The sequence below is a fragment of the Portunus trituberculatus genome, unplaced genomic scaffold (assembly GCF_017591435.1).
Source record: "Portunus trituberculatus isolate SZX2019 unplaced genomic scaffold, ASM1759143v1 PGA_scaffold_202__28_contigs__length_962959, whole genome shotgun sequence".
Classification (NCBI taxonomy): domain Eukaryota; kingdom Metazoa; phylum Arthropoda; class Malacostraca; order Decapoda; family Portunidae; genus Portunus; species Portunus trituberculatus.
In genome coordinates, this window is record NW_025541370.1 from 174,579 (window position 1) to 188,109 (window position 13,531).

The following is a 13,531-nucleotide window of genomic DNA, read 5'->3' on the forward strand; positions in this document are numbered from 1 at the left end:
TAAAAGGAGAATATTGTCAGGAAAATAATGAAGCTATCACTTTCAATCACTCCGTTTCCATCCTTGCTTGTGTTTGTTTTCCAGTCATATGTTGCAGTTGTCATTTCGTGTATATAGCAGTACGTCCTTCTTACCTTGAAACAGAATTCCGGTGTCCGATTATATCTTTAATAACTAACTTGGCTAGACTGAACCTTACAGTATGTATATTCCCTCGGGAGTGCTAAAGTCTATTCCCTCGTGAGCGCCTAAGACTGAACCTTATGTATTATTCCCTCGGCAGTCGTGTAAATACCAGAGTGAACCAGTCACCGCCTCACCAGTCACCGGTCACCGGTCACCACAGGCTCCACGTCATGTGCCCCAGTCTGCAGCCTGCTGCACCCACACCCTCGCTCAACCATCCACCCACCATACACAGTTACACACACTCACACACACCGGAAACTTATACACAAGGAAATCAGCCATATTTTTATCTTTCTTAAGTATGCTTTACAGTAACAACACCATTCCATAGCATAAGTACAGTACAATCTTCCTACATCTTGGCTAGCCTCACGTCGCGCTGCCTCCCCCGCTCGGCTCCCAATGCCAGCTCGCTCACTTGCTCATCCACACCACACCCGAACATTCACAACCTTGTTCATGTTACTGTATTCAAACAAAGGAATAGGAGATTCAGAACACTAGTGACAAATGTGAATAGAAACAACATAGATGCGAGTAAAGAGAATATAGAAGGTATAGAAAGATAGAAAATATATTATACACTAAATAAGAACCGAGATGATAGAAATATGAATGGAAAGATGGAAAAGATAAAACAAAATAGGAAAAACACAGACGAAAGAGAAGAAAGACAACGATCGAGTCAGAATAGATAGAAAATAAGACAGGATAGATAAAGTTGAGAAAGGTGTGTGTGTGTGTGTGTGTGTGTGTGTGTGTGTGTGTGTCCAGGTATTATCCCCTCGAAGGGGGGGTGTGGGGTGTGACAGTGGCAAACTGTTCATCGTTGCCTGGCCGTAAGTAATAAATAGGATCAGAGGCGAGGGATGATAATGGAATAAGAGTAGTGGTAAAAATACCATGTGTTTGACCTAGCTGCATGAGAGAGAGAGAGAGAGAGAGAGAGAGAGAGAGAGAGAGAGAGAGAGAGAGAGAGAGAGAGAGAGAGAGAGAGAGAGAGAGAGTGTGTGTGTGTGTTTGGCCTGCAAGAGAACAATATAATTGGTTAATTTGACCTGCATGAAAAAAAGAAAGATTAGTTTGACCTGCATGAGAAAAAGAAAGATTAGTTTGACCAGCAAGAGCAAAAGAGAAAGATTAGTCTGTCCTGCATAAGAAAAAGAAAAACATTAGTTTGACCTGTAAGAGAGAGAAAGATTAGTTTGTCCTGCCAGAGAAAAGGAGAGATATTAGTTTGACCAGTAAGAAATAAGTATTAATTAGACCTGTAAAAAAAATAATAATAATCTTACACACACACACACACACACACACACACACACACACACGACGCTTATTTTAGGCAAAAGTCAAGATAGAACCATTTCCTCACCTTTTCCATACTTCCATCCAGCTTGTACAGAACACTGCCTCTGTGCGGCTCTAGTCATCAGCAGCCAGTGTGTCTGCGGTCATCTCTTCAGAACACGCACCAACACAGCCCAGACCACTGAACGCACCTACCACGCAACCCTGGAACAACAAAAAATGCTATATCAAACCACACACCCAAAAAATAAATAAAACTAAAAAAGTGATAAGAAACTGTAAATCATTTCACTAACCGTACTAAACCCAATCATTCACGTACCATATGATGATAGCACGTGCACGCCCGCCACAGCCAGCCAGCCAGCTACGCCGCCACCACCACCACCACCAGCACGAGGCTCCAGGATCGCCGCCACGGTGCGCTAACCAGGGCATTACTGGGGAAGACTAGATAATTAACATGTACCTGGAAGAGAAGGTTAGTTTGTACCTGGAAGAGAATGGTTAGCCGCGCCGCCTATCGCCCTATGCCTAACGCCTAGGAAACAGTAATTTGTACTTTACTTTATTCCGAAGGGTTGCTCCAGCGGTGTCAGTCCCACGGTGTGACCTGTGATACGGGTACTCACCTGTAAAGAGGAGAAGGAGGGAGTTAGTGTGGTGTGGTTATCAAAGCTACTATTTCATTATTAACGAAGGTCAGTATTGGAGTCACGTGGTTCAGGTTAATGCTTAGTACTTTATTGCAGTGATAATGAGGCTTAAATAACAACCTCAACTTACCAAATCCAACGCGAGGAAGACGCATTCAATAGGATAAACTAACACACACTATCTATCACTACACTAACCGCGACGCCACGCACGCACGCACACACAATGAACCGCACTCGCCCGCCGCCATAAGACAAAAGGCCGAGGATTTGTTCAGCTGGTGTGGGATCACCTCGGCTGTCTTCGAATGTGCTGCCCTTCCTTTGGCTGACACACGCCCACCTCACGCCCTCATATCCACACCGCACTATAACATCACACTATATAAATTTGTGCTCACTGAGACACATTTCAGCGCTAACAAAAAAAAATGAGATTGGTGGGAGATTAATCATATACCGCACTCGATTTGTTTTCTTGCCATACTTTCGCACAGGGACATGGAACAAGAGGCTGCTAACTGCTTGTTATCCTCACGCCACACACTCCCCCTTTCCCCTCCTGGCTGCCTTCCTTTGACCCCATCCACCCTGCCGGGCTACCTTCAACCTTCCGCCTCCCTTCCCTCATCCCTGCTTCTCCGTCACGTAGAGGCTACCCAACGCCAGCTCCCTTTTAGCCATGTTCTAATCTTCCTTTATCGTATGTCTAGTGGCCATGGCGTTAATACTAGCCTTTGTGATACAGAGCCTAATGTTACAAAATACAGCTGGTCTTGATCAACGAGTATCGATAACTTATAGGAGAGGAGAGCTCGCTAGTGTTCAAGAGTAAGTGAGGCGTGCGCGGCGCGCCTTCTAATACTACTACTACTACTACTACTACTAATAATAATAATAATAAATACTTTATTGTCACATAAAATACATGAAAATTGCTTCTTGAGCTCTCAGTAAAAGTGATAAAACCACACATATGTCATACACTCCTCGTACTGCCTAATGAATACACACTGGTCATTTACAAGCCATAGGAACAAACCCGGTCTGTGCTACTGGTAGATTCTCTGCTGCTCATTTAACATTTTTATACTGCTAGGTACAAATGATCTTGAATATCTTGATGTTCTACAGTGACCTCAACCTCCTTCCAGAGAGTAACATTTGATAATATTGGTTTAAAGGATGAATGGGATCATGTCGTACTACCTCACATCTCCGGACAGTTGCTTTCTTATAAATTTCTACAAGAGGGGTGATGTTCTGCACCCCAAGTTTCCCACAGTTCTTCATTATTTTACTAAGTTTATTTTTCAATTCAAGGTTTCAATTTCCATACCAGCAAGTCATGTTAAACTAAAGAACAGATTGTATTATTGCTGAATAGAATATATCCATAATCTTTCTGTCAATTCTTAGTTTACTTAATTGTCTTACAAACTACATTCTAGATTTTTTTTTTTTTTTGTATTGTAAAGTGTCTCATCATTATTACTAAAAGAAAATTTATCATCAATTATTGTTCCTAAGTATTTATATTCCTGGACTCGCTCCACCATCTCACCATTTACAAACAGAGGAGGGTGATCATATAATGAAGTGCTGTAGTCTACGACCATCTCTTTTGTTTGTTTTTTACATTTAACTCTAAAAAGTTGGTGGTGCACCAATCCACAAAGTTTTCCACCTCCTCTCGGTATGCAGTGTCATCATTACCACACCGACCCACAAGGACAGTATCGTCAGCATACTTAAACAACCGGCAGTTCACATCCCGACACACACAGTCACTTGTGTATATAGTAAAAAGTATGGGTGACAACACACAACCCTGAGGAGCACCTGTGTTTGTAATGACGACACTCGATTTTGCACCCTGAAAGCTGACATATTGTGGTCTATGAGTCAAGAAATTATTAATCCATAAAATCAAGTTAGAATTTTCGTTAATGTTTCTCAGTTTACTCATCATTAGGTGAGGCTGAATTGTATTAAGAGCGCTCGTAAAGTCTTTGTAAAGTTTCCTAACAGTGTTTAAAACTGGAGGGATTTTCTTTATCTAAAAAAATGAAAACAGTCAGTGAAGGACAGGGTTGCATCCTCAACACACCGGTTTTTGGTATAAGCAAATTGATAATTATCTACAAAATGGGTAACCTGCTCTAACAATATATGTTGAAGTATTTTTTCAAGATATTTCATGATGACAGATGTTAAAGCTACCGTGCGATAATCATTCTTACACATAGTCGGTGATTTCTTTGGTATCGGTATAACTTCAGATGTTTTCCATATTGCTGGTATGTAAGCTTCATCAAGTGATTGCTCAAAGATCCTACACAAAATTGGAGCTAATGGTTCCTTACACATTCTCAGGAAATTGCCATTGATCTGATCTGGACCTGACACTTTTCCTGTCTTAATTGATTGTACACTTTTAAGTACATTTGCCTCTGAAGTTATTACAGTTTTTGAATCATTTGCATTCTGTAGCTGATTGATAATAACAGAAGATTCCTGTGAAAAGACATATTTATCAAATCTTGAATAAAAAACATTGAAGTCATTACAAAAATCTTTAGAATTGTTTACAATGTGACTACCTGCACTTTTTTTGCATACCTGTTAATTGCTTAATACCATTCCATGCTGACTTTGTGTCTTTTGGAAACATATTTTCCACCTTTTATTTATATCTATCTTTACACACTTTAATTGCTGTATCAATTTCCTTTGAACACTTTTTGCTCCAGTTTTATCATTTATGCCATAGCAATATTTTTTCTTATTTATTAGTTCTTTTAGTTCCTTTGTAACCCATGGTTTGTTGTTTGGAAAACATCTCATTTTCTTTGTCGGTACAACATTGCTTATGCAAAAGTGCAAATAGGAATTTAATACATCCACATTTTTGTCTAGAGTCCCTGCTGTCATATAAAATATCAAAATCTGTTGCTTCCATACATCCTAAAAGGGTATCATTGACATCTTTGTTCCACGTGTATATTAATTTTTCAGCTGGCTTACTACGCTTCAATAATTGTCTGTATACTGGCGTAAGCAGACACATATTATGGTCAGAGATACCCAATGGCTCTAGTTTCTTGGCCACATAGCTATTTCGAACATTACAAAAGAATGGATCTAATAATTTATCGTCTCTTGTTGGGAAACTTATAAATTGTTGGAAATGGGGGATACTTTTTCTAAAATCAGTGATTAAAATCCCCTGTTATAATCTTAACAGCATCTGAATCACTATTTTCCATTTTTCTAACCACTTCAGATAGAATATTCTCAGCCTCCTTTGCATCAGAACTCGGAGGGATGTATACGGTACTACAATAACATATATTTTGTTAAATTCTCGAGGTAGATAAAAAGGCCTCAGAGATAGATAGTACTATATACTCAATATTACCATTGCAGCATTTCTCGTACATGGAAACATCACTACACCATTTGCTGTTGATATAAGCACAAACGCCACCTCTGCTCGACTTGCCTGAATCAACAGTCCTGTCACCTCGCATTAATGTAAAACCATCTAAAGTAAAGGCAGAGTCGGGATCTTTATCTTCTTGGAGTCAAGTCTCTGTTAAACATATCAAAGAAGATTCTCTAAAGGACCAATCCCACCTTACAAGTCCATGTAATTCATCAATCTTGTTTCTTAACTCTTGCATTAGAGAGGTGGACAGAATAGTGGTGAAGGATTGAGAGTACTGGTTAACTCTTGCATTGGAGAGGTGGACAGAATAGTGGTGAAGGATTGAGAGTACTGGTTAACTCTTGCATTAGAGAGATGGACAGAATAGTGGTGAAGAATTGAGAGTACTAGTTAAACTGTGTACATTACTGCTTGCCAGTTACCTTATTTCACACCAAAGCCACCTATAACCGTAAGCAAACAACTCTCAAACCACGTGCTTTCAAACTCGTCTCAGTGCTACCACTGCCTGGTTGTGGTATTTCATATCCTATTTAGGGTGATCTAATGACACGCTCACCATATGTACTGACTTCCAACTATGCTTAATTAGGTACCGCTACTCCTATCAACTCTTCTTTCTGCTATTAGAGGTCACTGTAGGCATGTATATACTAGATATTTAACAAATACTATCACAAAAAATAACCACCAACACTAGGAGGGAATAATAAATTCTTAGCTGCATATAATAGTATATGAGATCCTATTCTCACTCTATAAAGAATCGCTCATTGTTCCAAGTCAAGAAAATGTTTATTTCATACAAAGGCTTATAACATCAGTAAAGAAGTCAAACTATCTAATATACACATCCCCAAAGGTACATACAATGTATGTGTGGATGTACCTTTTTGTAGTGTGTTGAGTCAACACTTATAATAAAGGTAGCAGAGAAAAACAATGGTTTATTTGTGTTTTTATTTCCTGTTTAGTATCTAAATATGATATTTAAACAATAATGAATACTTCAATGTATTAATCATGCTGTGTCTCATCATAATTGTTATCATTGTTCTAAAAATGTTGAAGACAAAACTATAAGTCAGGGTACTCTAGTCTCTCAATCCTAATGATGATCAAAACTGTAAGGGAAACTGTGTCTTACATGATAAGGGTGTTAACCTCAGGCAACACACAAACAAACAAACAAAGGGCTCTCACAAAATAATAACAAGGTGGGAGGCCCAACTTAGTTTGAAATGTGTCTTAACCCTTAATTCTCTTCCAAAGGGATTACTTTGAAAAAAAAGTGAAAAAGTTAAGCAGTGAAAAATTGACATTTGAGTAATTATCAGGATAATGGGTAGGAATGACGTGTAGGAGGGGCTTAGTTTCACAGAACAGAAAATACTTGAGTCACTAATGATTATAATGGAACACATGCAGCATGTTGAGTGAATTTCAGTTTTTTGAAGCATACACAATAAATGTAACAAGCAAAAGAAGTAAGGTATATATAGAGAAAAGTCAATTGGTGTACATGCAGACAAAAGCTACATAGTTGATCACATCAAGTATGCAAGATGCCACAACAGAGCATACACCATTACCACAGACCTCAGACATTATTAGCATTATATATCAGCGTTGAAACTAACACAATAAGCATATCACCATTCAAAGTTACAAAATAAAAGATGCATGTTTAAGCACCTAGAAGCAGGTGGGGGTGGTTTTGTGGGAATACCCACGTGTTTGTAAGCCCTAGCTACAGCCAAAATATCACTAAAGAGTATGTATGGAAAGCAGAGACGTCACACAAGCAAGTCAAATATACATTAAGCATTTCAACACATAGCTAGGTATCCTACATCAATGCAAACAAACATGTTTCAATTCAGAAAAAAAAATCATACCATTGTCTTTCCATTCATGAAAACCAGTTAGACTGGCAATAAAGTATATTTGGTCAAGGATATGAATATAATCAGTGAGGCAAAGCAAAAACAATGTAAAGCAAAGCAATACAAACTACACACAAGTGTAATAGGAAAACCTAAAGGTAATAACATTCACTTCTCATGCACAAAACTGTACTACAACACAATAAGCACACTCTAGTATTGGTTCAACCTAAATCAAGCAAACACCACCATAGATACAACATACGACTAATTGTTACCTTGAAAAAAAGTATTCATGCACGACACACTAACAAACGAGGACTTAACAATAAACTTGCTTCAATATGGCCTTCACAGGCCATATTGAAGCTGAAATCAATCAATCAAAAATATAATATCATAACAATATACAGCAAGTCCTCGTTATACGGTACATATGCGTTCCTGAAAACCTTAGCGTAAATCAAAATTACCGCATACCGAACCCATTACAACATGTAATAGTAAGGAATGCGTTCCAGCACGTCAAAAGTCACCCATACACAAATTAAAGCTACACAAGTTTCTTTGCAGACGACACAACACTTTTGAAGAAAGTTGGCTCGCACGATGATGGTGGAACTCTACAGCAGGACTTAGATAGACTATGGGAATGGAGGAAAAGATGGGAGATGGAATTCAACAGTAACAAAAGTAGCATAATGGAATTTGAGAAGAGAAAAATAGGATAACAAGACAATACAAATTTGGAGAAGAGAAGATTGAGAAGGTGGAAAGTGAAAAGGACCTGGGAGTTCTCATAACAAAGGAAATGTCCCCCAATAAACATATCAATCAAATTGTTGGTGAGACCTACAACTTACTGAGAAATATTACAATTGCATTCACATATATTGATGAAGATATGGTGAAAAAGTTATTGGCATCCTTGATCAGACCACGACTGGAGTATGCAGCAGTACTGTGGTCACCTCACACCAGGAAGAATATCACCAAAATTGAAAGGCTACAAAGAGCGGCCACCAAACTGGCCCAAACCTTGTCGCCTCTTACGTATGAAAAGAGACTGGACTGACCAACACTGGAGCAGAGAAGAGAAAGAGGCGACCTGTTGACCATCTACAGAATAATGGATAATATGGAGCTTCCTGATAGGATGGACCTGCTCAAGAGGGACACAAGGGACACAGGAGGACATGGACTAAAACTCACAAAAGACATTTACGGAAGAGACTTCAAGAAAAACAGCTTCCCCCATAGAGTGATATATATATGTAATGGACTGGACAGAGAGGTGGTATGTGCAAAGTCCACCACCACCACCACTTGAACACAAAATTAGACACTGTGAGATATAGAGATGCGACAACACTACCATAGGCTTCCTTCCCGTAAAATACAACTAGGTAAATACACACACACACACACACACACACACACACACACACACACACAAGAAAATTAGAGAGACTACAAAAAATGGCTACAAGAATGGTTCCAGAATTTAAAGGGATGGCATATGAGGAGAGACTAAAGGCAATGGATCTACCAACCTTGGAGCAGAGAAGAGAGAAAGGGGATCTGATACAAGTTTATAAATTGATTAATGGAATGGATAAAGTGGATAATGAGAAACTGATCCTGAGAGAAGAATATGACTTTAGAAGCACAAGATCGTATAGTAAGAAACTAAGGAAGGGATGATGTCTGAGAGATGTTAAAAAATTTAGTTTCCCGCAAAGATGTGTTGAGACTTGGAACAGTTTGAGTGAGGAAGTGGTGTCAGCAAAGAGTGTGCATAGTTTTAAAGAAATATTGGATAAGTGTAGATATGGAGACGGGACCACACGAGCATAAAGCCCAGGCCCTGTAAAACTACAACTAGGTAAATACACACCAATTTGGGAAATAATTACAAGTTCACTAAATGAAGTGAAAGTTCCACTAGAATGGAAGACAGCCAAGGTAATACCGATATTTTAAGGACGAAAGGCAACTGAACCACTAAACTACAGACCAGCGTCACTTACAAGCATTTTGGGGAAGTTGTGTCAAATAATTATCAAAGAAAAATGGGTTAAACATCTGGAAGAAGAAAAAGTCATATAGAACAGACAATTGGGTTCAGGACAGGACGGTTATGTGTATCAAACTTATTAAGCTTCTATTCGAGAGTTACAGAAGGACTGGAAAGCAGAGACAGATGGTGGACACAGTATACCTGGACATGAAAAAGGCTTTTGATAAAGTCCCTCATGAATGATTACTTTAGAAACTAGAGAACATAGGAGGATTGCAAGGAACCTTATCAGGATGGATAAGGGATTATTTGAAGGACAGGGAAATGAGAACTGTGATCAGAGATACATACTCAACTTGGGGTTAAGTAACCAGCAGAGTGCAACACTGGTCAGTGTTAGCCCCCATTATGTTCCAGATTTATGTAAATGACATTCACAATGGGGTAAACAGTTATATTAATCTATTTGCTGATGATGCAAAGCTGCTAAGAGTTATCAAAACCAGGGAGGACGTTTTGCTGTTACAACAGGAAGATATAAACAAGATCTATGAATGGAGCAGGAAGTGGAAATTGGAAATTAATGCCAAGAAATGTCACGTAATGGAACTAAGAAATAGTAAGAGAAGACCAGTATGGAACTACCTGGTGGATAAGGAACAAATAATGAAGACGAAAGAGGAAATAGATCTGGGAGTGATTATACAGGAAAATCTGAACCCAAAAAACACATAAGCATGATATTTGGATTATATATCATGTAAAATGTTGACAAATATAAGAATGACATTTCAATTCATGGACAAAGATATGATGAAAAAAAATCATTACAAGCATGATACGCCCAAGGCTGGAATATGCAGCTGTAGTGTGGTCTCCACGAGTTCTGAAAAGGATATAAGAAGATTAGAACAGATACAGAAGATTGCTAAAAAGATGGTGTCAGAACTAAAGGATCTAATATACAAAGAATGGCTGAAGGAAATGTGACTGCCAACCTTACAAGATAGAAGAGAATGAGGGGACCTAATAACAATGTACAAGATAGTCAATGGCATTGAAAAAAATAAACAAGGAAGACCTGGTGCTGGTGATGGCGGTGGACAAAACGGGTGTGGTGACTTCAAATAAATCGGCGTGTCGTTTTCTGCGGACCTGCAAATATTTGGTTAGGTTAGATTAGGTTAGTTAAAATAAATAAATAAATAAATAAATAAAATTACAAGGTTGGGTTAGACTGAAAGAAGAATATGACATTCAAACAACAAGATGGCATAGTAAAAAGCTGAGGAAGGACAGATGTCTGAGAGATGTTAAAAAATATAGTTTCCTGCAAAGATGTGTTGAGACGTGGAACAGTTTGGGTGAAGAAGTGGTGTCAGCAACGAGTGTGCAGAGTTTGAAAGAAAAATTGGATAAGTGTAGATATTGAGATGGGGCCACACTAGCGTAAAGCCCAGGCCCTGTAAAACTACAACTAGGTAAATACACAAACACATAAACACACACACACACACACACCTGTTGTATAGTATTTGCAGTGGCCTGGGTGAGTAGTGTAGACTCGTTTTTCATGAAATCAAGTGTTAGAGAATCATGAGTAAAGAAGAGATTCCATCTAAATGCAGGTATGAGACTACGGAAAGAATGAAAGAAGATGATGACTATGTTGATGAGGGAGTAAGCGCATTCGAAGGTTTTGATACAGAAAATACTTCACTATTCAAACAAATAGTGTGTAAACATGCGTTTTGTCTACATTTCTGTGTTTTGGTGTAAAAAAGGATGACAACTGTTAAAATAACATGTTTTTGTTACTTTTACTCTAATATCTCTATATTTGCTAGTTTTCGCACTAAAACACAAAATGCACACAAAACGCATCATTATACACTATTTGTTTAAGGAAGTGAAATATTTCAAAAATGGGTTATTATGATTTCCTGCATTTTATGCACTAAAACACAGAAACGCAGGCAAAATGCATGATAATACACTATTTGTTTAAGGAAATGAATTATGTCAACAATGGGTTATTTTGGTATTTTCCAGCATTTTATGCACCAAAACTCAGAGAAGCAGGCAAAACACTATATTTGCTAAAATGTCTTATTTATGTGTGTTTCAGATGTTTTATGGGAAAAAAAAAAAAACTCAATTGAAAATTTTGTATATTCAAGTAATTTTTCATGTTTATGCCTCAAAACGATAAAATTGATGAAAATAAGGCAATATAGAGAAACCAAAGAAAGAGGAACAAAAAAGTCTTATTTTAGTAGTTTCCAGATTTTTTTTGCACCAAAACACACAAAAACAGGCAAAACACATGAATAAAACTGTTTGCTTAAAGAACTGATATATGTAAAACATGGGTTATTTTGTGTTTTCCAATATTTTATGCACGAAAACTTAGAAATGCTGGCAAAACACTATATTTGTATGTCTTATATACGCGTTTTAAGGTGTTTCATGTAAAAAAAAAGGTTTTCATAAAACACCTTAAAACACAAAAATAAGACGTTTTAACAAATATAGTTTTGCCTGCATTTCTGAGTTTTTGTATAAAATGCCGGAATACACCAATATAACTCATTTTAACATATTTCTGTTCCTAAAACAAATATTGTGTAAGATTCGTTTTGCCTGCATATACCTCAGAACGATAAAATTGATGAAAATAAGGCAATATAGAGAAACCAAAGTAAATATAACAATAACGTGTTATTTTAGTAGTTTCAGCATTTTTTGCACTAAAACACAGAAACATAGGCAAAACGCATGATAAAATACTTTGTTTAGGGAACTGAATTATGGCAACAATAGGTTATATTATTGTTTTCCAGCATTTTATGCACCAAATCTCAAAAATGCAGGCAAAACACTATATTTGTTAAAATATTTTATATATGTGTTTTTAAGATGTTTTATGTAAAAAAAAAAAAAAGAACTATTGAAAGTTTTGTATATTCAAGTCATTTTACATTTCTATACTTCAAAACGATAAAATTCATGAAAAGCCAATATAGAGACAACCAAAGAAAAATTAAGAAAAACTTGTTAGTTTAGTAGTTTTCAGCTTTTTTTTCACCAAAACATAGAAAAGCAGGCAAAACACATGAATAACACTATTAGCTTAAAGAACTGATATATGTCAAACATGGGTTATTTTGGTGTTTTCAAACATTTTATGCACCAAAACTCAGAAATGCTGGCAAAACATTATATTTGTTAGAATGTCCTATTTATGTGTTTTTAAAAAGGTGTTTTATGAAAAAGATAAAATAAATTTTTTTTTCATAAAACACCTTAAAAACACATAAATAAGATATTTTAACAAGTATAGTGTTTTTCCTGCATTTCTGAGTTTTGGTGTATAAATACTCTTGTTTGAGTCACACGGGTTTTAAGTGTAGTTTGATGGTTCCATTGACAGATTAACATCATATCTATCTTATCAATAGCATAAAAACCCTTATGAAAAAGGTTTCTCATCTTGGTGGACTTTGAAAATAGTGGTTACATAAACTATACATTAAAACTCTTGTTTCAGTTACACAGGTTTTTAATGGTAGTTAAATAGTTCTATTGACAGATTACAATGATTTCTACTTTATCAATAGCAAAACACTCATATGAACCAAGCTCCTCATATCTGTGGTCTCTGAAAATTGTGGCAACATAACCTATATTTTAAAAAGACTCTTGCTTCAGTCACACCGATCTTTAAGGGTAGTTTGATGGTTCCATTGACAGATTAACATGATTACTACCTTACCAATAGCAAAAACACTCTTACAGATAAATTTTATCATCTCTGTGGACTATGTAAATAGTGGCCGCGTAACCTATGTTTTCAAAATACTCTTATTTCAGTCACACGGGTTTTTTGGAGTCATTTGATGGTTCTATTGACAGATTAACATGATACCTACTTGATTAGTGGCATAAAACTCTTACGAAAAGATTTCTCATCTCGGTGGACTTTGAAATACAGTGGCTGAATAATATATATTTTAAA

The 13,531-nt window shown here is 37.0% G+C and overlaps 1 protein-coding gene and 1 long non-coding RNA gene across 5 annotated transcripts in view; both read right to left on the bottom strand.

The window, feature by feature from the left end:
- Window positions 1–461: 461 nt before the first annotated feature.
- On the bottom strand, window positions 462–2,512 carry LOC123500323. The gene is made up of 4 exons (XR_006673261.1): window positions 2,287–2,512; window positions 1,823–2,132; window positions 1,565–1,704; window positions 462–654 (listed from the first exon to the last, which is right to left on the bottom strand). It is a non-coding gene; the product is annotated as an uncharacterized LOC123500323 (long non-coding RNA).
- Window positions 2,513–10,594: 8,082 nt separating this feature from the next.
- LOC123500319 overlaps window positions 10,595–13,531 on the bottom strand; it is a 103,999-nt gene continuing 101,062 nt past the window's right edge. For 3 of the 4 annotated variants that reach the window (XR_006673248.1, XR_006673249.1, XR_006673251.1), the window contains one exon: window positions 10,595–10,668. The gene's annotated coding sequence lies outside the window, so the exon portion shown is untranslated. The remainder of the gene's footprint in view (window positions 10,669–13,531) is intronic. The other variant, XM_045249026.1, reaches the window with a different exon arrangement.